General features: G+C 28.5%; 2 long non-coding RNA genes across 2 annotated transcripts in view; both read right to left on the bottom strand.

Annotated features, from left to right (window-relative positions):
- LOC147808922 (uncharacterized) overlaps positions 1-4,340 on the bottom strand; it is a 25,628-nt gene extending 21,288 nt beyond the window's left edge. The window contains exons 1-3 of the long non-coding RNA XR_015433538.1: positions 4,291-4,340; positions 3,673-3,725; positions 1,718-1,741 (exon numbers count right to left, since the gene is read on the bottom strand). This is a non-coding gene — a long non-coding RNA (uncharacterized LOC147808922). The remainder of the gene's footprint in view (positions 1-1,717; positions 1,742-3,672; positions 3,726-4,290) is intronic.
- Positions 4,171-24,180, bottom strand: LOC107452449 (uncharacterized). The gene is made up of 9 exons (XR_011637611.2): positions 24,022-24,180; positions 20,808-20,834; positions 19,687-19,704; positions 17,953-17,967; positions 14,547-14,564; positions 12,434-12,451; positions 9,924-9,941; positions 8,886-8,900; positions 4,171-5,049 (listed from the first exon to the last, which is right to left on the bottom strand). It is a non-coding gene; the product is annotated as an uncharacterized LOC107452449 (long non-coding RNA).

Raw genomic sequence — 24,180 nt, 5'->3', positions numbered from 1 at the left:
CTAAATTAACTCTATGTAAACAAACTTTCTGTTAACAGCAAAAGTTTTGGAAGATTTGGCACGGCAAATCTGGCACAGTTTAAAAGATCATCATCTCTGATTCTGAAGATTTGAAATAAAAAAGATTTGAATTTGAAATAAATATTTTGTATATTCTAATGGATTCGTGGAGCTGGACCAACGCCTCCTATAACTGAAAGCCTCCACACCATACCTGCCAACTCTTCCGGAAGATTTTATTTTCATATTTAAAGTGGTGGTAAAACTCAGGTTATTCCAATTAACTTTTTGAATTATAATGATAATTATAAATGAGTTTGACCACCACTACATAGAAATAATTATAATCAATATATCAAAGCATGATTATTCTTGCGCACGCGAATTTCAACGGGATCAAAATATAAATATATTTTTGAGTCAGATTGTCTTTCGTTTATTGTTTTACAACCACTCTGAAAATCCCTTCTTGGAAAGAGTGAAAGTTGGCAGGTATGGAGGTATGCCACACGGTTTTTTATAGGTAGTCCGATCAGACCACTGTGAAGGATATCCACTTTCCGAACGAGTCATTTAATACAAAATTTAGTTAAAATAAGAAAGAGGTAGTAAATATATGACTAAAAATTTGTTTTATTTATTAATATTATTGGTTTGCCTTATTCACTTGTCAACCACTACAGATTCAATTCCTAAATATATATGATAAATCTCTCTCAATTACTTTTATAAAAGGTTTTGGGTTCATGCGCACAACTGGTTCACTTTTTAAATAGTCTGTGCGGACTACTTATAAAAGACCGTGTGGAGGCTTTTTCATGTAGGAGGTGATGGCTGGACTGTCAGGATAACGACCAGTCAGGATAAGCAACAACAGATCATATTTAAAAGCTTTTAGAAATTGTCTTTTTTTCTCTTTGCAAAACTCAAATCGACCAAAATGTGACGTGTTAGTAACTTTCTACTAACTTCAATACCACAAAATTTTTAATTGTTTTATACGAATGCCATTTTCATACAAAAAATACTTTTTAACTATAGTAGTATTGAACAAAGAAAAAAAAGCTTTAAAAAATGCTACTCTGATTTCGGTCAATTCGAGCTTTGCATGAGTAAAAAAGACACCATTTCTAAGAGATTTAAGCATGATATTTTAAATTTAGCTAACAGTTTTGCCACGCAAAATCTTGTAAAACTTTTGTTGCTAAAAGAAAGATTGTTTCCATAGAGTTAGATCAGAAGTGTTTCTATAATTTTTACGCATTGTCTTGTAGTGCATTTTTTGATTAAAGGATTAGTTATTCCATAAAGAAAGATTTGAAAACTTGCTGTTAAGTTAAGGTATACACCCCTTATATTGTGGTTTTATAAAATTTTAAAAAAAAATTATATCAAGCATTTGCTTGCATCATACGTAGCTATGAAACAATTTTAATGCAATGATGCAATTTAAAATGTATTGTTACTATTTATTTTTAAAAATATTTCAACAATAATAATTTTGATAAAGTTGATTTAAACATAAATTTAAGTTTGTAAAGTATCTTTGAAAAATAAAAAAACGTCTTATTTAAAACAAATTATTTGGATTATTTAAAAAATAAAATCAGATGATGAACTCTGATCTAAATTATCATCAGTAAACTGAACTAGAATTTATAAACACAGATTTCAATTAATATAAACCAAAATAATTTTCACTTAAACATTATCTTACCTGGGAATCCCAAAATTTCTTGAACTGTAAAAATTAAAATAATTTTTAACTACAGTATTAATTAAGAAAAATCAATTTTTCCCTCTTGTTAGTCAATTTCAACTTTATAATTTTTATTTAAATAAAGTCTTTATCTTTAAATAAACTGAAATTTTCCGTTATGAAATGATACCTACAATTACTTGTTGGGCAATTAGAACCTCATAATTTGTATTCAGATAAGCTTTTTATCTGTAAATAAACTGAAAATTTTCATGATGGAAAAAAGCTTACAGTATCTTTGTTAGTCAGTTATAACTTGTAAGTTATAACTTCATACAGTATCTATGTTGTCAGTTATAGCTTGTGTTTACACTAACTTTATACTGCGCCACCTAGCTTTACATAGTTTTAAATAAATTTAAAATTTGTATATATTTATATACGAAATTCACAAGTATTAAAAATTTGTAAAATTAAAACTATTTTTTTAACTTTTATTAAAAATTAAACTATAAAAAATTATAAATTATCTTAAAATAATTATATTTTGCATGAAGTTAGCATAAAAGGTTTCCACAATTATGAAAAAAATTGATTTATAAATCACTTAAATAATTTCAGGGAAATAGTGAAATATCCAATATAACCTATATCCAAGAAGTTCAAATTTTCCATCGCAATTCTGCCTAAACTGTTGAGACCATATATTTTTAGATTGTGGTCACTCTTTTCTTATTTTGAGGATCTAAAATCCGTATACCTAACCGTAAAAATGGTATTCCTTCAGCGATAAAACATTTTTTTGACTGATCTCATAACTTGAGATGTCATCCGCATTAATTAATTAGTATACTATTGTTAGATCTTCAAATTATTAAATTGTACTTAAGGCTTATATGATTAGATCAAGAGTTATTAGGTGACACTCTTTTTTTTATTTTGCCAAACCTGCACGAAACTTCTTAAACTGGTGTAATGAAATTAAGAAAAGAAAAATAATATTTAGAGTTGGGCAGGAAATGTATTTATTTATAATTAAGTGAGAACAATGTTTAAATCAAAAAATAATATATTAAAACCAAAACTCGTCTTGATTACACCGGAATAGGATATAGAAAATTTATTATTGACGAAAATAGAATGAGATATTAGAAACAAAATATCCACTGCATACCAAAATCTAAATATTTAATGAATATAATACACCGGAATTCCAACGAAAAAAATCGATCGACATTATTGACGATATTTGAAAGAAATGCTAAAACCTAAATGCGATTTATAATGGAAATTAAAAATTTTATGAATGAAATGCACCGGAATAGGATATATAAAATTAATTATTGAGAAAATTATAATGATATTCTAGAACTTAAATAAAATTTATACCGAAATTCAAACATTTAATGAAGAGAATACTCCCGAATCGAATATGACAATATCAATCGACATTATTGACGAAATTAGAATGAAGCACTAGAACCTAAATGCGGCTAATACATGGAAATTAAAAAATTTCATGAATGAAATGCCCCGGAATAGGACATATAAAATTAATTATTGACGAAATTGGAATAAATTATTAGTGAATGCAATACACCGGAATGGAATATAACAAAATGAATCGTGATTATTGACGAAATTAGAATGAAATGCTAGAACCTAAATGGCTGTTTATAGTATTTTGAAATATGCTCAGATGGATAATAAGACCGAAATGCTTCAGTGAAATTTTTGGTTGAGTAATTATATTATGCCGCGAAGCCAGGTCAAGCTTTCGAAATTCAAATGAATGCACATTCACCCTACAGTGCAGATCTTTCTCCGTGTAACTTAAATACCTTCTATGAGCTTATTAAGTCACACTGGATTCTGGTGACATAATTTTCAAACGGAAGACTTATTTACTGAGTATACCTTACAACAATAATAGAAAAGTATAAAAATTAATAATATAAAAATTTTATATTTACTTTTTTTCAATTTTTCTGTAAAAGAAAACGAAAACGTGAGTATTATGCGCAGACTATAATAAATATTACTAACATTCTCAAACTAAAACATGTTTTCCTCAATGTTTTTCAATTCGCTTTATAAATAGGGTAAAATCTTATTTTTAACTTATTCGTACAGATGCATTTTTTGTATGGATCACAAAAGTGCTTTGGATGAAAAACATGATGATTAATACATTAATCTGCAAACTACAACGCTTTTTTCAAAATATATTGATAGAATAGTTGATGCTTAAAAATTAAACGATTTCAGAATTTTCGTTGCTTTTGCCAACCTTACCACCAGATAACTGTAACGAAGTAGCGTTTTATATGAATTAATAACCACTGCATACCTGCCAACTTTTACGCATTTGGCGAGAAATTTAATTTTTATATTTAAAACTGTAGTAAAATATGTGCTTTCTAAATATTCCTTATATTTATAAACTTAATTTATAATCCTTTTGACCACCATTTCTAAAAAAATTAATCATATAAACTAATATCTAATATTAACGTGTTAGTTGGAAAAGCATTTCCCAAATGAAGATTATGTTTCTGCCTAAAATTTTAATTCAAATTCTATTTCTCTACGGATAATCATCCTCGAACGGATTAAAAACTGGCAGGTATGACACAGACATCTAGTGATGTAGAAGATGAAAATTAAGGTCAGACAGAACATTGGCAAATGCTACCTTATAAGACAATTATTTCTTAGTGGCGTACTATAGCTCTCTTTTTTTAAAGAATAGTGGTTGCTTAACGTTTAAAAGCAATTTGTTTTGCATTTCTAGTGGTTTGTAACTTTTATTTTGAAAATAATTAGAAGCCCGCCATAAAGTAACTGAATTCAAGTGGAACTTTAATGTTTTCATAATTTGTAGGTAGTGGTGGACAAAATCACTTTTAACAAGATTTTTCAAAGCTCTTTTGCAAAAAAAAATAAAAATGCCACAGTTTAAGTGCCTTTCACATGTAGCATAGCTATAATTTTAAACTGCATCTGCCGTACTGCTGTGAAGAATTAGCTGGACTTTAGAACTGAAAAATAACTAAAATATTTTTTTAAATTATTTAACTTTTTTTAAAAAAATTACCCACTTGGCAATATTTTTCGACCCTGATGAAAATTATCAAAATCAATGCCTTGTTTCCATTTTTAGTTAAGTTTTTTGAACAGTTATGATATTATTTCTTTTTCATATTTGACAAAAAAAGCGGATTTTAATTAATTATTTTTAAAAACGGAAAGTAAATTATTTTTCAAATGTTAATTATTGTCACTGTCTAAGTTTGTATAATAAATGCTATCACATAATTAAACATACTTACCGCTTAGCATGTTAGAGACTGAAATGAAAGAATAAACAAATTTATTCATTTGCAAATTTATAAATTTTATTTAGCTCATATTTAATTTCGTTTTATTTTATACAAATCGGAAGGTAAATATGAAATGTCGGAAAGTGTTTTGTTTTCGCTTGAATATAGTTGTTTTAAATATAGCAGAGCTATTGTATGTCACGTATGTGCCTGTCTACAGTCATCATGTAATCAATACATTAATGGAAGACAAGAGAATCAAATTTAGAAACGTCAGCTTAAGAAGAAAAAAAACTTCTTTAGAATGGAAATGTGAAAAAAATGGATGTTTTGCCAACTTCAATGTGCATATTCAGATTCAACGCTTAAATAATTGTTGTACAAAAATATTTATTCAATTTTCAAATAATTAAAAAAAAACTGTACTAACTTTTAAAAACAGTTTTGGTGCATATTGGTTCAAAATAATTTGATCCCTAAGAAAAAATTCATGTGTTAAGGGAAAAACAGACCCGTGGTGTTTTTTGTAACTCTTGATAACGATTTTCTGTCTATATTGAAAATTATTTTTTAAAAGTATACGGTCGTAAATTGAGAATACTATGACTTACTTTTCACTTTAATTTTCCATGGTGTAAATTCCCAGCAAATATTCTTTTTCGGGCGAGGTTACACTTATTTTTAAAAATGTCGAATACGCCTTGTATTCTTAAGGAATAAATAACACACTGATTGATCGAACGACTATTTATTGATTTTACACCAATATTCGAACAAATAATTGTATTTTTCGCGTATTGGAATAAATAATTGTACTTTATGTATTTGTATATAGACTTTCTTAATATACGAGTACATGATATGTTCTCATTGGTGTTCCTTGTACATTGACTCGTACTTGATTTCATTAGTTACAACAAAAAAACAAGGTGGTTTTATTTCAGTCGAATAAGCCTTATATTCTTATGGAATAAATGGCACACTAATTGATCGATCGAATATATTTTAATTTTACACCAATATTAGAGCAAATAGTTGTATTTTTCGTGTATTTGAACAAATAATTGTATTTTATGTATTTGTATATAGACTTTCTTAATATACATGATTTGTTTTCATTGTGTTCAATGTACATTGACTCTCACTTGATTTCATTAGTTACAACACAAAAACAAGGTGGTTTTATTTCTGTCGAATAAGCCTTATATTCTTAAGGAATAAATGGCACACTAATTGATCGATCGACTATATTTTAATTTTACACCAATATTAGAGCAAATAGTTGTATTTTTCGTGTATTTGAACAAATAATTGTATTTTATGTATTTGTATATAGACTTTCTTAATATACATGATTTGTTTTCATTGTGTTCAATGTACATTGACTCGTACTTGATTTCATTAGTTACAACAAAAAAACAAGGTGGTTTTATTTCAGTCGAATAAGCCTTATATTCTTATGGAATAAATGGCACACTAATTGATCGATCGACTATATTTTAATTTTACACCAATATTAGAGCAAATAGTTGTATTTTTCGTGTATTTGAACAAATAATTGTATTTTATGTATTTGTATATAGACTTTCTTAATATACATGATTTGTTTTCATTGTGTTCAATGTACATTTACTCTTACTTGATTTCATTAGTTACAACACAAAAACAAGGTGGTTTTATTTCTGTCGAATAAGCCTTATATTCTTAAGGAATAAATGGCACACTAATTGATCGATCGACTATATTTTAATTTTACACCAATATTAGAGCAAATAGTTGTATTTTTCGTGTATTTGAACAAATAATTGTATTTTATGTATTTGTATATAGACTTTCTTAATATACATGATTTGTTTTCATTGTGTTCAATGTACATTGACTCTTACTTGATTTCATTAGTTACAACACAAAAACAAGGTGGTTTTATTTCTGTCGAATAAGCCTTATATTCTTAAGGAATAAATGGCACACTAATTGATCGATCTACTATATTTTAATTTTACACCAATATTAGAGCAAATAGTTGTATTCTTCGTGTATTTGAACAAATAATTGTATTTTATGTATTTGTATATAGACTTTCTTAATATACATGATTTGTTTTCATTGTGTTCAATGTACATTGACTCTTACTTGATTTCATTAGTTACAACACAAAAACAAGGTGGTTTTATTTCAGTCGAATAAGCCCTATATTCTTAAGGAATAAATAGCACACTAATTGATCGATCGACTATATTTTAATTTTACACCAATATTAGAACAAATAATTGTATTTTTCGTGTATTTGAACAAATAATTGTATTTTATGTATTTGTATATAGACCTTCTTAATATACATGATTTGTTCTCATCTGTGTTCTTTATGCATTGATTCGTACCTGATCTCATTTGTCACAATGTTAAATAAAGGTGGTTTTATTTCAGTCAAATACAGTAAAAGTATGTTAATTTAGATAAATCAAAATGTTATTCATATGTTTATTATGTAAATTAGAATGTAATTCTTTTCTTATATACTTAAGGAAGGAATAACAAACTAATTAATCGGACGACTGTTTTTTTTTACTATAACATAGGAACAAATAATTGTATTTTTCGCCAGTTTTACCATAAACATTGCAATGTCAGATATAAATTAATTAAAATTATTATTATGTTTTATAGTCTATTCCCTTTTTATAAAATCTATAGGGCAAACAAAATGTATCCACAATAATTTTGAATAAAGTTAAAATCTTTTAAGACAAAAGTAACTCTTGAGCAATTTATGGTCAGTTCTTTCAACATTACAGTTTTAAATTATGTTTAAGAGTTTTAAGTTGATTTATTATGTTTCAGTAAGAAATTTATTTAGTACTTAAAATGAAATAACTAACTTAAATTTTAGATTTTAATATTTCGCATGTCATTAAATGTTTTCAGATCATTCATTGTATTCAGATCAATCGTAAACGGATGTTTTTTTTTCCGAGTCATTTTGTCCTTTTCAGTGAAGTAAAACAAGGATATCTAAATAACAATCAACATTTCTAAACGAAATATTTCATAAAGAATATAAAATAAAACTTATTTTTTTATCTAATAATTCAAGGATTTATTTGATTTCATTATTCAAAGATGTCTAAACAACAGTCTGTATTTGAAAATGAACTTTTTTTGTCATGAAATTAATTTTAAAAAGAATTATTTTCATGCATACTATTCAAGAATGTCAGAAAAACAGTTTACTTTTTTGTCAAAAAATTAAATTTAAAAAAGAATTATTTTCAACCTTACTACTCAAGAATGTCAGAATAACAGTTTACTTTTTTTGTCAAGAAATTAAACTTAAAAAAGAATTATTTTCAACCTTACTATTCAAGAATGTCAGAGTAACAGTTTACTTTTTTGTCAAGAAATTAAATTTAAAAAAGAATTATTTTCAACCTTACTAATCAGGAATGTCAGAATAACAGTTTACTTTTTTTTGTCAAGAAGTCAAATTTAAAAAAAGAATCGTCGAGATTCGAGCATCCGGGGAAGTCGAGATTCTGAATTGAAATAATTCCTTTCAGATATTTTATTCAATGATATCTAAACAACAGTCAATATTTGAAAACGAACGTATGTCAAGAATTAAAATAAAACCATTTAAAGTCATTTTATTCAAGGATGTCTAAATAACGTTATGCAAAAATCTCTAAATAACAAAGTGTCTTTGAAAACGAAGGCATTTTGTGTCAGAAGTTTAAATTAAATCGCTTCTTTTTAATCATATTAAAGAATATCAAAACAGCAGTCTATGTCTGAAAACTGATACATTGTGTCATGAAGATAGATTAAAAACAATTTTCTCTAAATATATTTTAATATGCACTTACTTGTTTCTCCAGTTCCTACAAAAATAAATTTTTGCTTAATAATATTGTAGTAAAATATATAAATCCACAAAAAAGATATGCTTCATTTGTTTAAAATTCAAACATTAATAAAATATTTATAATAAACTTTCAATTTATGAGAATTATGGAATTTCAGTCTATGACGAGTGTTGCTATCTGTTAAAAGTTAAAAGCATTTTCTTTTTCTTAGTATTTAGTTCAAACTACCATTCCAAGAATTAAAAAGATATTTTTTTGTACACTTTCATCCCTTTTCCTCCTTTAAATTTTCTCGGTAAAAAATTAATTTTCGAATTTTAATTAATTTTTATTAAATTGTCTCTATGTGCATGCATAAAAGTTTTAAATTATGAAAATTTGAAAGCATTTTATACTCTATTTAAATAAAATTTTAAAAAATCGTCTAAAAATATATCGCAAAAAGCGTATATTAACAAATCAAAGTTTACAACAGATTTTTTTAAGCAGATTCTATTGTGTTGAGCTACAATTGAGATCTTGATCGAGTTAAGCGCAATCTATGATGTTTTTCTTTTCCTTTTCATTTTTCAAAAGTAGTAATAGTCAGTTTTTTTATTCCCTATTTAAGAATTTGTGTATTACGTTTTGAGAAATAAAATTTTAGAACTCATGTTTCATTTTTTGCTTATAAGAACTTATATAGTATTAAAAAATATTGCATTCCTCATTAAACAACTTTGTTTATCATTGTTAAATAAATAATTTTGAACTTATTTTTTGCATGAAAATAATAGAAGGTTTTGTTAATAGTAATAATTTTTTCATACAATTAGCTCTTAAGAGTTATGAGCTTTGGCACTAAATTGCAAATCTTTAAAACCAAGTAAAAAAAATCCCAATTTTAAATTAAAGTTATTCAAGGAAAAAGTTTGTTTTATTTTCCGTACTGTATTATGAAAAATTTCATAAAATGAGAACTGAGCGGTGTTTATATATTGAAATTTAAATCCAAAATATGATCAATTTAAAAAAAAAAGAAAGCAAGTAAAATCTTACCTGATAAAATCTCTTTCACTGAAATAAAATATATAAAATTTAGTAAAATTTTTATGAAATATCTGACCTAAATAAAATTAAACATTGTTTCTTTTATTTCTATACAACTGAAATCAAAAGACTCTGCATAGACAATCTTTCTTTGAGCAGCAAATGTTTTGGAAGATTTCATATAGCAAAACTGATGGCACAATTCAGAAGATCGTACTTAACCCTTTCGCGCCGACTGTCACAAATACGTGCCAGCATAAAACCGTATCAACCAGGGTTAAAAGATAAAACTGGTAATCAAAGTAATTCTTTAGCAGTTAATTTGTGGGGGGAGTTATAATTGTTTGATTTATTTAATTCACCATTACTTTGTTCAAAATAAAATTATTTAGTTATACTTTGAATTAACGTTGATTATATATACAAGTATGATTAAACTAACAATAATTAAAGTAAAAGCAAAGTAAGTCTGTCAAATTAGCAACGACTACACTTAAGTTACCGTTTTTTATTTAATTAGATCCTGATTCTGATTTTGTACGAATGCTTCGCTGAATCACCCGTCCCCAGGGGGTTAAAGCATTTGGAAATTGTGTAATATTTACCCGTGCAAAATTTGCTTCAACCAAAATGGATGTAGGAAGTTAAAAGTCTTTTTTTTTCTACTACTATAATTCTAAAAGCATACTTATATTAATATCACAATCCAATGGAATGATTTCAAAATTAGTAGCTCAAAGGAAGTTATCAGCTTCCTCCTCACATTTTGGCCGATACAAGTTTTGCATGAGTAAAAAGGATACCATTTCTGAAAGCTTCAAGTTCAATCTTCATTTTTGATATGGAAATTCTTCCAAAACATTTGCTTCTCAAAGAAATGCTGCTTACTTAAAGTTAATATAGAAGTGGTCGCATTATTTTGTCATCCATTTCTAAGATATATAAATTAGGCAATCATGATTTTTAAAGGGTTGACGAAACAGCTTATTCTTTAGAAAATGTTTACTATTCTTAAAATATTAGTTTACTATTTTTCCAAATACTGTACAATTCGGCAGCCGTTGACATCAGAATGCTAAACGATAATAAAATTAAAGCTAAACGACTATAGAAGTGAGTGAAGATGTGCTTAAGTTATATTTCAATTATTTTAGAAATATAATCTTAAAAACATTATGTATCAACAGCTGGAAGCGATATACGCTAATAAAATACTCCTTATATGGACGGAGAATCATATGAAACTAAGCAAAGAGGGCGTAAGCAGTTAGAAGTTTAAACAAGACTTCAGGGTTACTATTTCAATTAATTTTTACGTCTAAACTATACAAATACGCCATCTTAAATTATTGCACTTTTATGTTTACAATATGACATTTGATATTTATCAATCAATTTTCTTAAATCCATTTAACACGAGACATAAAAAACAGAAGATAGCATTTAGACGTGGCAAATTTCACGCTTTATTTATGACGTGATCTAAATTTCCTAAATTGATATGGCTCAAGGGATAGTGTGTTCGCCTTTCAGTGAGATGACCCAAGTTCGAATCTCAGCGATGGCGGGTCGATACGGATTCCGCATCCGGCTTGCACCGACCACAGTGCTTATGTAAAATATCCTCAACTGTAGACGGATCATGTATTAGAGCCCCCTTACAGGGTACAATTACCTTGTTTTCAAGTATTTTAAAATTCTTATATTACAGTCTCTTAGAGAGAGCCTCATACCATGCATGTAGCAACTCTGATCTTTTTACCTTATAATGTTTCGCATCCATTATGTTCTTAATTACTGTCATCTATTGTAACTTTCTTCAAAATTTTGTTTTTCCTATGTATTAGGCAATTGTGCTTGTGATGCAGTGATGTATTATGTGATTGTTTGCCTATGTATTGTACATTGTGCGAGCTAGACCGGTGGCCAGGCGTGGACTATACGGTTAAGGGTTTTGCAAACCTAGGTACGTGTCCACGTCTGGAAGAAAAGAAAAAAAAATCCATTATGGTCTCTCGTATGAAAAATCGACTTCGTTCCACTACTTATAGGACTTGAAATATCCAACCATTTTGTAGAATGAATCGCATAGATTTATTTTGTTGTGGCCTTTTTGATGTAGTTGCAGTTGTAACTCCACCTTTTGACGAACAATCTAATTACTTTCGCTGTAGCTTGTTATACTGGTTGGTTGTTCGAAAAGAGAAAGGAAAAAGGACAAGAAAAAAATTTAACTTATGATTCTGACGCAAGGAGCTACTTACCAAAACAATATATTCCGATTGAAAATTTAGTCAGACCGGACATATGCGCGCTCTTAATCAGTACTTTTCAGAATGAATTGAAAAATAGTTTTAACCGTTAAAGGTTATTAGTTTTACATTTATAGTAGTTTGTCACATTTGTTGAATAAGTGTTTCCTGTGTGGCTACAATACAGTGAAAAGGGTTAATTCTTTTCCATTGTATTTTAAACGCTTACTTATTAGTTCAAAGTTAAAAGTGTGCACATTTGCTTACCTTTATCAACTTTTTCCTCTAAAAAGTAAAAAGACACAAGATTAAAATCTAAATAATTGCTCAATTCATTTTTTTATATCTCCCATTGCTTATAAATATATCATAAAAATATATGGCAGTTATGGGTGGCATGTGTTGGCTACTGCTTTACCAAGTTATCGATAGCACATGGGAACAATAGTACAATACTGAGCTCCAAATGTTTGTCCATATTCCCGCCTAAACTGTGGACCACATTTTCCAGATTGTGGTCGGCCCTATATTTTTAGGGTCACGTAGCCAAATCCATCAAAAAAACCATGTTTATGAAATTACGTTTTTTGCATCCGATTTCGTAACTTAAAATATCGTCAGCACGAATTATTAAACATACTTAAGGTTATTCCTTTGATACATTAAAATTGCATTTTAGTATGAGAAAACAAAATTAAATAGATCAAAAGTACTCAAGATGGTTTCTTTTATTTTTATTTTGGGCACTGCGAGTTAATATTATTAATGAAGGTAAAAGTGGCACGCATTATGGCGTCAGGATTCTGTAGCGAAACATGTCTCCTCACAAATTAAGGTAAGAGGAAAGTACAACATTTAAAGTGAATGTAAAGTCGTACTAAGTTGGGTGCGCCCAGCATAGAACAACGCTAAATATGATATTTTTTGATAGGACTATTTATTGGGAGCCTTATCCAGGACGAATTACAATGAACAAATGATCGAAATGTTTCTCTGAGTAGCATACATAGGGTTCCCATGCGTCTTGAAAATTTTCTTGACCTTCATTTCGAATTCGAGGAGTCATAGATTAGAACATAGATTTGCCTGACTAATTTTTAAAGTACAATTTTCTGAAGAAATCTGAAATTGTGGAATAAGAATCAGTATTTTAAAAGAAGTAGTAAGTAACAGAACCACTAAGGAAATTTTTTGTTTTTTGCTTGAGATTTTTGTTTTGTCAACGGTAGACATATTGCCTAAGATCGACAAATCTAGACATCTTTGTAAATCCATACTTGTCAACTTATACGTTTTGAAAAGAAAATTCTTAATGGTAGAGAAAAGCCAAATCAATAGAGATTATAAGCTGATATTTCATTAAAATGTAGCCAACACTTTGAAACATAATGAGAGAATTAACAGGTCTAGCATGTGTATGGTTATATTATCTAAATGTAATGGTTGCCAAAATCCTTTCATTAGCATTTATTCAAACAAGAATAAAATGAGAATAAATGAGTTTCGCATTAAATGTAAAAATAAAATTTTATGTAAAATTTAAAATAGTTGACAAAAACGTATTGTCAACAATTAAAAGTTGGAGAAAACTTGGGCCACAACTTCATAGTTCAAACCATAGCTGCAACTTCAATTTTAAAAAAACAATTAATGGCGACTGATTGTAGTACTGATTACATATATACTGAATCGTTTATGTTCAGGAAAATCATGAATGGATAGTTTTTTTGAAAAACAGAGCAAAAACGGAGTAGTTCTACTAACATTTCTTTAACTTTTCTGTGATCGCAGAAATTTCGGAAACGTACTTTCACGGGACCCCCCTGCAATGTGTTAATCACGCCATTTAGAAGCATTTCAATTTCTGTTTCAGTGCTTGATTCTTGATTAAATAGATGCCATTTAAATTAATTTTGATCAGCACGACCCTTAAATAATTGAAACAGAATATGAGACATTTAAATCATACATTGATTTGCTTATCTGCTATGAAGTTAAAAAATTATTTGTTATTTCACTATCAAACTTTCCACCAAAAACTTATAAGTTAACGTACTTTTACACCATTAAACGTACTTTTTAATGTAAACGTACTCTTACGCGACCACCCTGCAATGTGTTAATCACGCCATTTAGAAGCATTTCAATTTCTGTTTCAATGCTTGATTCTTGATTAAATAGATGACATTTAAATTAATTTTGATCAGCACGACCTTTAAATATAACATATAACAAAAAAGTTATAAGTTGTCCATGAGGAAAGATCAGTGGTAAACAAAGTGAAATTAACAAACATTTAAAGTTGTAATTAATATAAGCTACACAAACTTTTTTTTGCATAAAACTTAAAGTAACTATTTCTCTAACACTTAATACTTACGACCATATGCTTTGACAACTGAAAAAATAATATATTTTATTATAAATGTGTGTGAACAATGAATGAAAAATTAATTTTGTAGCAAACTTTTACCGGTTGAATTGTTTTATACCTAATCTAAATTATTGCAACCACGCAAATTTGAAAATGAAAATCACAGTATTTTATATTTTTATTAAATGCTAGATACTGAACATGACATTACTCGGAAAAAGTCAAGATAAAATAACTAGAAGATGTGTTTAGCTGCTGAACATAACCTTACTCATATAAAATAACTAGAGGTGACTAATTTAGCTGAACTCAGCCCTACTCAGATTTCAAGTCAAGATAAAATAACTAGAAGATGTGTTTAGCTGCTAAACATAACTTTACTCATATAAAATAACTAGAGGTGACTAATTTAGCTGAACTCAGCACTACTCAGATTTCAAGTCAAGATAAAATAACTAGATGATGTGTTTAGCTGCTGAACATAACCTTACTCATATAAAAATAACTAAAGGTGACTAATTTAGCTGAACTCAGCACTTTCTCAGATTTCAAGTCAAGATAAAATAACTAGAAGATGTGTTTAGCTGCTGAACAGAACCTTACTCATATAAAATAACTAGAGGTGACTAATTTAGCTGAACTCAGCACTACTCAGATTTCAAGTCAAGATAAAATAACTAGAAGATGTGTTTAGCTGCTAAACATAACTTTACTCATATAAAATAACTAGAGGTGACTAATTTAGCTGAACTCAGCACTACTCAGATTTCAAGTCAAGATAAAATAACTAGATGATGTGTTTAGCTGCTGAACATAACCTTACTCATATAAAAATAACTAAAGGTGACTAATTTAGCTGAACTCAGCACTTTCTCAGATTTCAAGTCAAGATAAAATAACTAGAAGATGTGTTTAGCTGCTGAACAGAACCTTACTCATATAAAATAACTAGAGGTGACTAATTTAACTGAACTCAGCATTACTCTTAAAAGTCGAGGAAAAATTACTAAAGGATGTGTTTAGCTGCTGAATACGGCATTAACTGCATTTTTGTCTGTTGAACTTACAACACATACCACTTCTTCGCCCTTCAACAAATTTTTTGGCTGAACTGGTACTTAATACGTAACTACAATTTTTGTTCCTCCCAATACTTTTAAATCACTAGATTTCTTTAAAAAAAAATTAAAAAAAAGAACGCATGATTACTCATAACTTAGTCAAAACTACTTCATAAAGTCAAGATTTGTCACAATCACAATCATTATTTTAAAAAATAGTTATTAACAAAGCTAATTTTTTAAAACTTTTTTTAGCTATCTAAACGTCACCATACTTATAAAACACTTTTAGATCTGATTAAAATTGTTCCGTGCAATTAGGACTGGGATAATTAGAGAAACAATGTATTTTTAATGACTTTCAGTTGACTTTACATCAATATATTTTTAAAAACGCGTTTCGAAAAGGTAATAATCAATTAAAAAAACGCGTAGTTCTTCATAGCTCACACAATCCTTACTTCGTAAAGGTCTAGATTTATCACAATCATAATTGTTATTTCCAAGGGAGATACCTAATGGAACCAATATTTAAAAACCAATTTCAGCCTTTCTATGCGTCACCATACTTGCAAATCTCTTTTAGTCCAGATGCAAATTTTATCGTGAAATCAGTACAGGGATAGTTATTAAAACAAACTATTTTTAATAAAAAGCAAATATGTCGTTTAAAATTTAAATTTCTTTTAAATTAATTTCTTTTTAATGATCTAGCAGTAAAAACTGAGAGCTATTCTCATGATTCACAAATCTTACTAGACTACAGTGGATGGACAACATTCATGTGGTGGACGGTCCGTCCACCATAAGAAGATGACTGACCTTAATTTCGGTTAATTTTTTTTAAATTTTTGTTCATTCTGATTGACCTATATCTATGTCTCAAAGAGAGGGTGTCATTATCTTCCTACGTTTTGAATTTCTATGAAACTCCTGATTTAACTAACCAGTCCTTTAATCGTCTTATTAAGGAACAAAAGCAGTTAACCAGTCCACAAATATATTCTCATCTGAATTTCATGATGTTTTATTTTCAAATGAATTAAAAGACATCTTTCCTCACTGCCAAAGTGATATTATGAGGACGACAAAACTTGATAGCACTGTCTCATAGAGGAAAACCCAAATTGATTTGCAAACTCCTTCATGCTCAAGTTGCTTAACACGTTGAATGCCACGCTAATTTTACATGTCTTGCTCGTCTGGCCACACGGTAAATAACTACAAACTAAATTTGCAAATATAGACAGATTTTGCTAGTTTATAAAAGATTTAGCATGACTTATGTGAAAAAAGTGGTGAATTATATATGCCTACGAATTGTTTAAAAATAGTGGTGGATGAAAATCTACTAAATTGAATTTATTACACCAAGAATCACAATAATTAAGTAAATTTTGAATAAATTTTCTGCAATTCGATAAAAGAGTGTAAATTTTATAGTTCTATATCATGTTATACACTGTCAGTCAGCTGTTTTTCGTGGCCCATGTGAAAGGTCAGTGTCAGTAAGCGGTGGCAGACGCAGCCTAAATGTAATTTCAGTCTCAGCCACCGGTGGTTGACGTGGCCTAAATGGAAAGTCCAGTGTCAGCCACCGATGACTGACGCGGTGCTCAACGTGTTAATAATAGAAGCAGCAATGTTTTGGCCGTTAACCTTAACAAAAATGTATACCTAAACGACATTATAATTTGTTATTTACTATTGTTACTGAATTCAGTATTGATGTTTTTGACTAGTAATGGAAAAAATTTGAGAATTAAAGATGAATGTTACTGACTAATAGAAAAATTTTAGAGCATTGAAGCAGTTTTATCAACGCTACTTATAAACTTACTGCTAATTGTAAGAACTGATGATTTTAGCAATTCTTAAAGTAAAAATAAAAGGTAATGAATTAAACGACCTTGTGAACTATTAGTCACTTCTTCAAATTTTTTTCCTGACATCTGCAATAATCTTCTCACAGTACTGATTTTCTATTTTTAAAAATGTTAAGAGTGGTAGCTTCTACTATTTTGAACTAATTATTGACGTTTTTGCACTAACATTTGCGCATTGTTGGTGGATATTCTGTATTTTTTAAACATTATTTGATTTTTGTACTATTTTTCTGCAGTTTGTTAGATGCTTTGTACCATTTAGCGTTTGGTGCTGGAATGTTTGTACCCTATCTATTATTTGCTGGAGTTTTTTTACTATTTATCTATTACTTGGTGAAATTTGGTGACATAAATCCGTTTGTGCTGAGTTACTTTTATGCAGCATAGGATTTTAATTAAGAGCAAAAAAAAATATTACAATACCATATCAAAATTAAAAAGAAAATCAAAAAACAAAATTCTTACGTTTGGTACTTATATCTGAAAATAACAGAAAATTATTACTTTAGGATAAATCCAGTCTTAAAAAACATCTTATGGATGACAGCGTTTCCGTTTTTTTATTCTTCTTTTTCCTCGAAAATTTTTGTATTTAAACTATACAATAATGAAATATTGTATAAATCCTTTCACATTTCATTCCTGACTTAAATCATTAGATTTCAAAATATTTTTACAATTTTTATATATAAGTAGTTTAAACATTTGGTTAAGACAGTCATTTGAATTGAATTTGAGATACTGATGAAAATTGATGCATTCCCGGAATACATTCAAGATTTTGGCAAAAATATGGAAACAATTCTATACTTACTCTATTTAAACAATTTTCTTTTAGCAGAAAATGTTTGTAAAGATTTTCATAGCAAAACAGTTGAATAGAACTTGAAAAATCATGCTTTAGAAATTTTTGCTTAGTGTCTATGCAAATTTTCCATGGTTAAAGACACATCATTTCACAAAGCTTCAAGCATAGTCTATCGAAGTGTGCCAATAGTTTTGTTATATAAAATATTTCAAATCATTTTCTGCTAAAGGATAAATGATTTATTTAGAGATAGTATAGAAACGTTTCCATATTTTTGCCCAATTCTTATGTTTGCAAGTAATGAATTTTTATCTAGAGACTATGAATTACAATTACAATGCATAGCTTCTAATTCCTTCGGAAGGTTTATTTTACATATATTCAAACTTGAAGAAAAGCTTACGCTTTTCTATCTTATTTTTGGATTTGTAAATTTAATTTTGAATAATTTTAACCCCCACTACAGATAAATATAAATGCCCACTACAGATGTATAAATGCTTGATTATTGAATTATGGTGTGAGGTAATTTGTCTTCTTTTTCGATGTATTACTGAATAATTAACAAATAATTAACAATTAATTGATTCGTTCACTTCGTACTAATAATGTCTCTTTTGCGCAGGACCAGTGTGAATTTATATATTTAATAAATTAAACATTTAAGTAACTAAAAAATTTTTAAAACTGTTCTCGATGATATTCGATTCTCAAAAATTCCTTAACGATGTCGATTATCAGTCGGGTTGGCGAACAACAGCATTAAGTTTTTTTTTTATTATTAAAAAAAATCTTGTTAGTTTAAAACAACCAGGTAAAAATCTATTAGCAACTGATAATAATAATTTTTATGAATTATCGGTGAATTAGCAGTGAATAATAATAATTTTTATGAATTCATTCAACGTCACAAAACAACTAAGCATTGAAGAAACAACAATGCTAAACATTGTATAATTGCAGCAAATTTAAATGCTCTAGATTCGAGGATACTTCTCAAATGTTCTACGTGCCATAGCATATTGTTATGTGGGTTTCCTTTCACGATACAAAATATTAATTCACGAAAAATTATTTATTATGATTTATTCTAATAATATTTTAATTGTAGTAAACGAAAATTAAATTAATTGTTTCTGTTTAAATATGTCTTCAACTGCCATATTATAAGAAAGAGAAGCTGTGTAATATTTTTCTAACCGATATTCGACATATTTTTTCTAGCACTACTTGATTCATGAGTTCCGTTATCTTCTGGACTAGGCTCAAAATTACAAGGCTATGCAATTGAACATTGGTAATCGTAAACCCAAGATTGAGTCGACTGTTCAACGGTGGTTAAAAAATAAAATAGAAACACTTTATAAACGATTGAGTAAAACCAAACTTACCATCTACAGCTTTTCTCACTAGAGTGGAAAGAGATTTGCATGAAACAATCATGTTAACATTAATTATGCATACAGATCACTAATACCGGAGGACAATACAACTTGCCTATATTTTAGAAATTAAAATTTCGATCCGATCTATATTTTTAAACTAATATTATTCAATATGAAAACTTTGTTGTACCTTTAAAAAAAAGGTTTTCTTCTTTATTTAGTTCAATATTGTATTATAATATATTATAAATATAATAGTATTTGCATACAATTTCATAACATAAGATGCAAAATACAAACTGCTACATTTTGAAATAATTCCAAAAATATGCTATCAACTTTTGAATTTTCCGAGCTTTAAGATAAAATTTGTATGAAATATTGTTGAAATATTCTTTTTTCAGATTGGAATTTGAATTAAATAGTTTTTATTACATTAAAAACAATTTAAAAATGGATTGTTTTGTTTTTCCAAAATTTATTTAATAAGTAAATAACTTTCGGAAATAAAGCTGAAACTTCCGAATTAAAAAATAAAATTTAAATTTTTTCAAATCATAATTCTCCATCGTTACAAAATTTATATATAAATTATATTATAAAATTACACTATAAAATATTTCTTTCGAATTATATTCTTATAAAAATTGCTTTTATAACAGTTGAACGAAAAAAAACATCACTAATGATAAATTTAAACTTTTAACCCTTTCCGGTCGCCAGTCTGGCAATAATAAGCAGACAAATGTTACAAATTACTAGAAATGTAAGACTAATTATATTCAAACGCTTAGCAACCTCTATTCTTTAAACAACTTATAAGAGTATGTGTCACTTCAATTAGAATGCAGTGTTCAAAGTCGCATTTGCTAATATTCTTCTTGATTAAACATTTCAATGAAAATTCGTTATTCCGGAAAGGGTTAAGCATTAACAAAAACATCCGAACTCCTAACTCTATATAAAGCAATGGACAACGCACTATTCAATTTTAAACTATCGATAATGGAATTTACATATTTCCTTGATTACTATTGTTTGAAAAGTTCGGATGCTTTGAACTCAAGCATTTTATTAAAATATTTCATTCTTTAATGACCTGAATTTCAAACACTTTAATGACTTACCTTCTTCTAATGGATCAGTTGCATTTGCTGTAAAAAATGAATAAATAAAATTAATATCATCATAATGAAATTTCAAATGTAATAATCATTTGCATTCAAATGTGAAATATCAAAGGATGTTAAGGTAAACATACTTTAAGAAAGCGAGCAGTTCAGTTATAAAATATGAATTGCAATATTATAAAGATAAACTAAAAAGTAAATATTAATATTCAACCACTCTAATGAATAAACCTGAAAACTTCATGTTTTTGGATAATAATAAATTAATATCACATGTTTTTAACCCAGATATTTTCTTTTACTTTTCTTTTTATCAATACGCACGTAACGATAACCACAAGCTTCTTTCTTCAAATCGTTGGATTGATCTAAAACTTAGGCTTCAACAAATCAGAGAGCACAACAAGGTACTAAAATCGGACACTGGACACTCTTCTTTTACGTCATGTAATAACTTTAACTTAATTCTGAATCTTGATTCATAAATAGTATAGATTAGTTTTTTTTTCTTCAAGGTTTTATTTGTTTTGAACTTATCTCAATTTACTTCACATTAAGCTTATTTTCTTCGACTTCGTTCCAACCCTTGCGCAAAAAACACTATCCTTTATTGCTTGTTAGTAAATTCCTCCAACTAGTACAGAACCCGTTATCCGGAAATCAGAAAACCGGAAAACCAAAAAACCGGAACGAAATTCGATAAATTTTCCCGCCATTTTTTGAAAAAAATGTTTTTTTCCTCATAAGATTTTATGATTTTTCTTTCTTTTTTTAAAGATGTTTACCTTACCATCATTTTGGAAATAATTATTAGTGTATTACTTCATCGTTTTTTCTTCTTTTTAAGATTATTTCCAAATATTTTTTTAGTTGGGTTTAACAATAAAAAAACGGCTTTTTGTAGCGATTCAGAAAACCGGAAAAATCAGTTATCCGGAATAGCGATGGTCCCGATCGTTCCGGATAATCGGTTCCCTACTGTATTTTTTTATGATAGTGTAACTTTGTTTCTTTAATACACTTAAGAAAAAGTTTTGCTTGAAAATGGGCCACGTTGTATACGTCATTTAAAACAGGTTCTTTAAGTTCTGTACATAATCCGATTGATTTAAAACCCCAATTGAATCATATACAGTGCGCAGTAAAACATAGCTCCTTACATTTGGAATTGGTTCTTTATGTAATCCGATTGCTTTGAACCCACTAAAACACAATATGCAGGGTGTCCGGAAAATATTGAGAAGGTCCAGTGTTTCAAGAAAAATGCTTTGGATCAAAAAATAAAAATACTGGAGTGAAGTATTTTCTAAGAATGCTTTCATTAAAACCAAATTCGAACTTTCAACTTGGGAGACATCCCACGATAACCCCTATCGTAGGATGTCTCCCAAGTTTAAAGTTCGAATTTGGTTTTAATGAAAGCATTCTTAGAAAATACTTCCGTAGGGCCGAGTTTGCTCTTATAAGGTTTACAAAATTTCAAACACGCAGAGCTGTTTACCCTAAAGCTCTAGCTCTCCATATTACTTAAGAGGCCTCAACTCTCGCCATCTTGGATTTTAGGAAAACATTTTGATTGGAGATTTCTTGATATTTTTGTATTTAACTTTTGATGATATAATATTATTCGGTAGCATAATACCTTTTACAAATGTAGAAAATGAAGGGATTGCTCTATTAGATTAGGAGAAATAACACTTGATAAATTTTGGTACTAACAATGATTTTTTCTTATAACTTTGAAGTAAAGAAATTATACGACTTACGTTTTCAAGTCAGTAATTTAAAACTATACATATGTCACTATTTAAACTTTTTAAATGTTTCGATTTATCACAGTGTAAACGGATGAAAACGCAATTTGATATTGCTAAAGAATTATTTTCACATTAAATGCAGAAAAACAAAGCAACTTGTCAAAAATCTATATGCAACTGTTTACTATTTAGCCACATTATTTATATGCCACAGTAAAATTTGGCGAGTATATTATCGAAAGATGCTACCGCGTATAGTAAATAGTCGCTAATATTAAGAAAAAACCGTAAAAAGCATGTTTAGAAATTTCCGTCATCGTCTCCACACCTTCCACAGTTGAGTTTGATCGAGAAGAGAGAGTCCTCTTAAAGTGATAATTAAATAATCAAAAGTTATTACACTTTTGCCATCAACTAAAGACAATACTGATTGCTTTTTTGAACGTTTTATTCATATTTATACATTGTAGTAATCAAAATCTTTTTAAGTCATATGTTGGGACAGAAATTCTGCTACAACTTTAAATATTCGGGAGGAAAATTTTCGACCAAAGACAGGATGAGTTGGCAGGTCTGAACAAGGCCTAAACACGGTCTGAACCCGGCCTGTTGGCAAGAAACATTTAAATACTTATGATCGGCATATAACTCGCGAGTTAGCTTCTTTTTCAACTGCACTTCCTTTTTCTTGCAATTATAGTGCCATCTATTATCTGAAATGTAAACAATTGTTCAAGTTACCTCCACCCCACAGCATATCGTGATGAGGTTTGAGAATTGTGTCTGAGATTTCAAAGCTTTTTCGCTGAGGAAAATAAAAAAATTAGTCGCAGGTTAAGTAGCTTACCCTTGAAGTAAAGCTATAATTTTAAACTATATATATGATCTTGGCGTCAAGAATTATCTGGGCTTCAGAACAGAAAAATGACTTAAAAGTTATTAAACTTTTTTTTTTTAAAAAATCACCAATTTGGCGATATTTTCCACCTAGATTAAAATCGCAAATTTTTTGCGAACCCAAATAATGCAGCATTGGAGTAAATTTTTAAGTATTGAAATTTCAGACCACAAACGCATTTTATTTTCATAAAACTGCTGCTTTTCATCATATTGACGTTGTGCGCCCTTTTCGGAAAAAGCATAGAAAGCGCTGGCTATCGATTGGCTAAACTTAACCTAATAGTCGTTGCAAACTTACAGCAGTTATGGAAATAGCATATTATTTGCAAAAAAAGAATCATTTCATATAACGACGGATCACTCGAATAATAGCCTTAAGCCTGATTTGCATTTCCTGAGATATTTGACCATTTACACAATTTTCTGCGACCCTGAAGAGTCTGCAGAAGTCGGAAATTTAAACACTTTAAAAATAAAAAAATTAAATATGACATTCAAAGCCTGCAAAACAGCTAAATATGTAACGTTATAAGACATTTAACAAATGATATTACCTAAGAAAATGGCAGCAGCAATGGTAATTAAAAATATGGCTCGGCTGGAAGTCATTTTGGATTTATCAGCAAATGGATGTATCTCTATTACTGAATGAGTTGTTACTGGAAAAATCGTTGTATTCCATTCAATTTATAGTGTTTCAGATTTCCTTGTCT

This window comes from Parasteatoda tepidariorum, chromosome 5, assembly GCF_982258835.1.
Source record: "Parasteatoda tepidariorum strain Cologne lab strain chromosome 5, Ptep-v5.0, whole genome shotgun sequence".
Classification (NCBI taxonomy): domain Eukaryota; kingdom Metazoa; phylum Arthropoda; class Arachnida; order Araneae; family Theridiidae; genus Parasteatoda; species Parasteatoda tepidariorum.
This window is presented reverse-complemented; position numbering and strand designations above follow the sequence as displayed.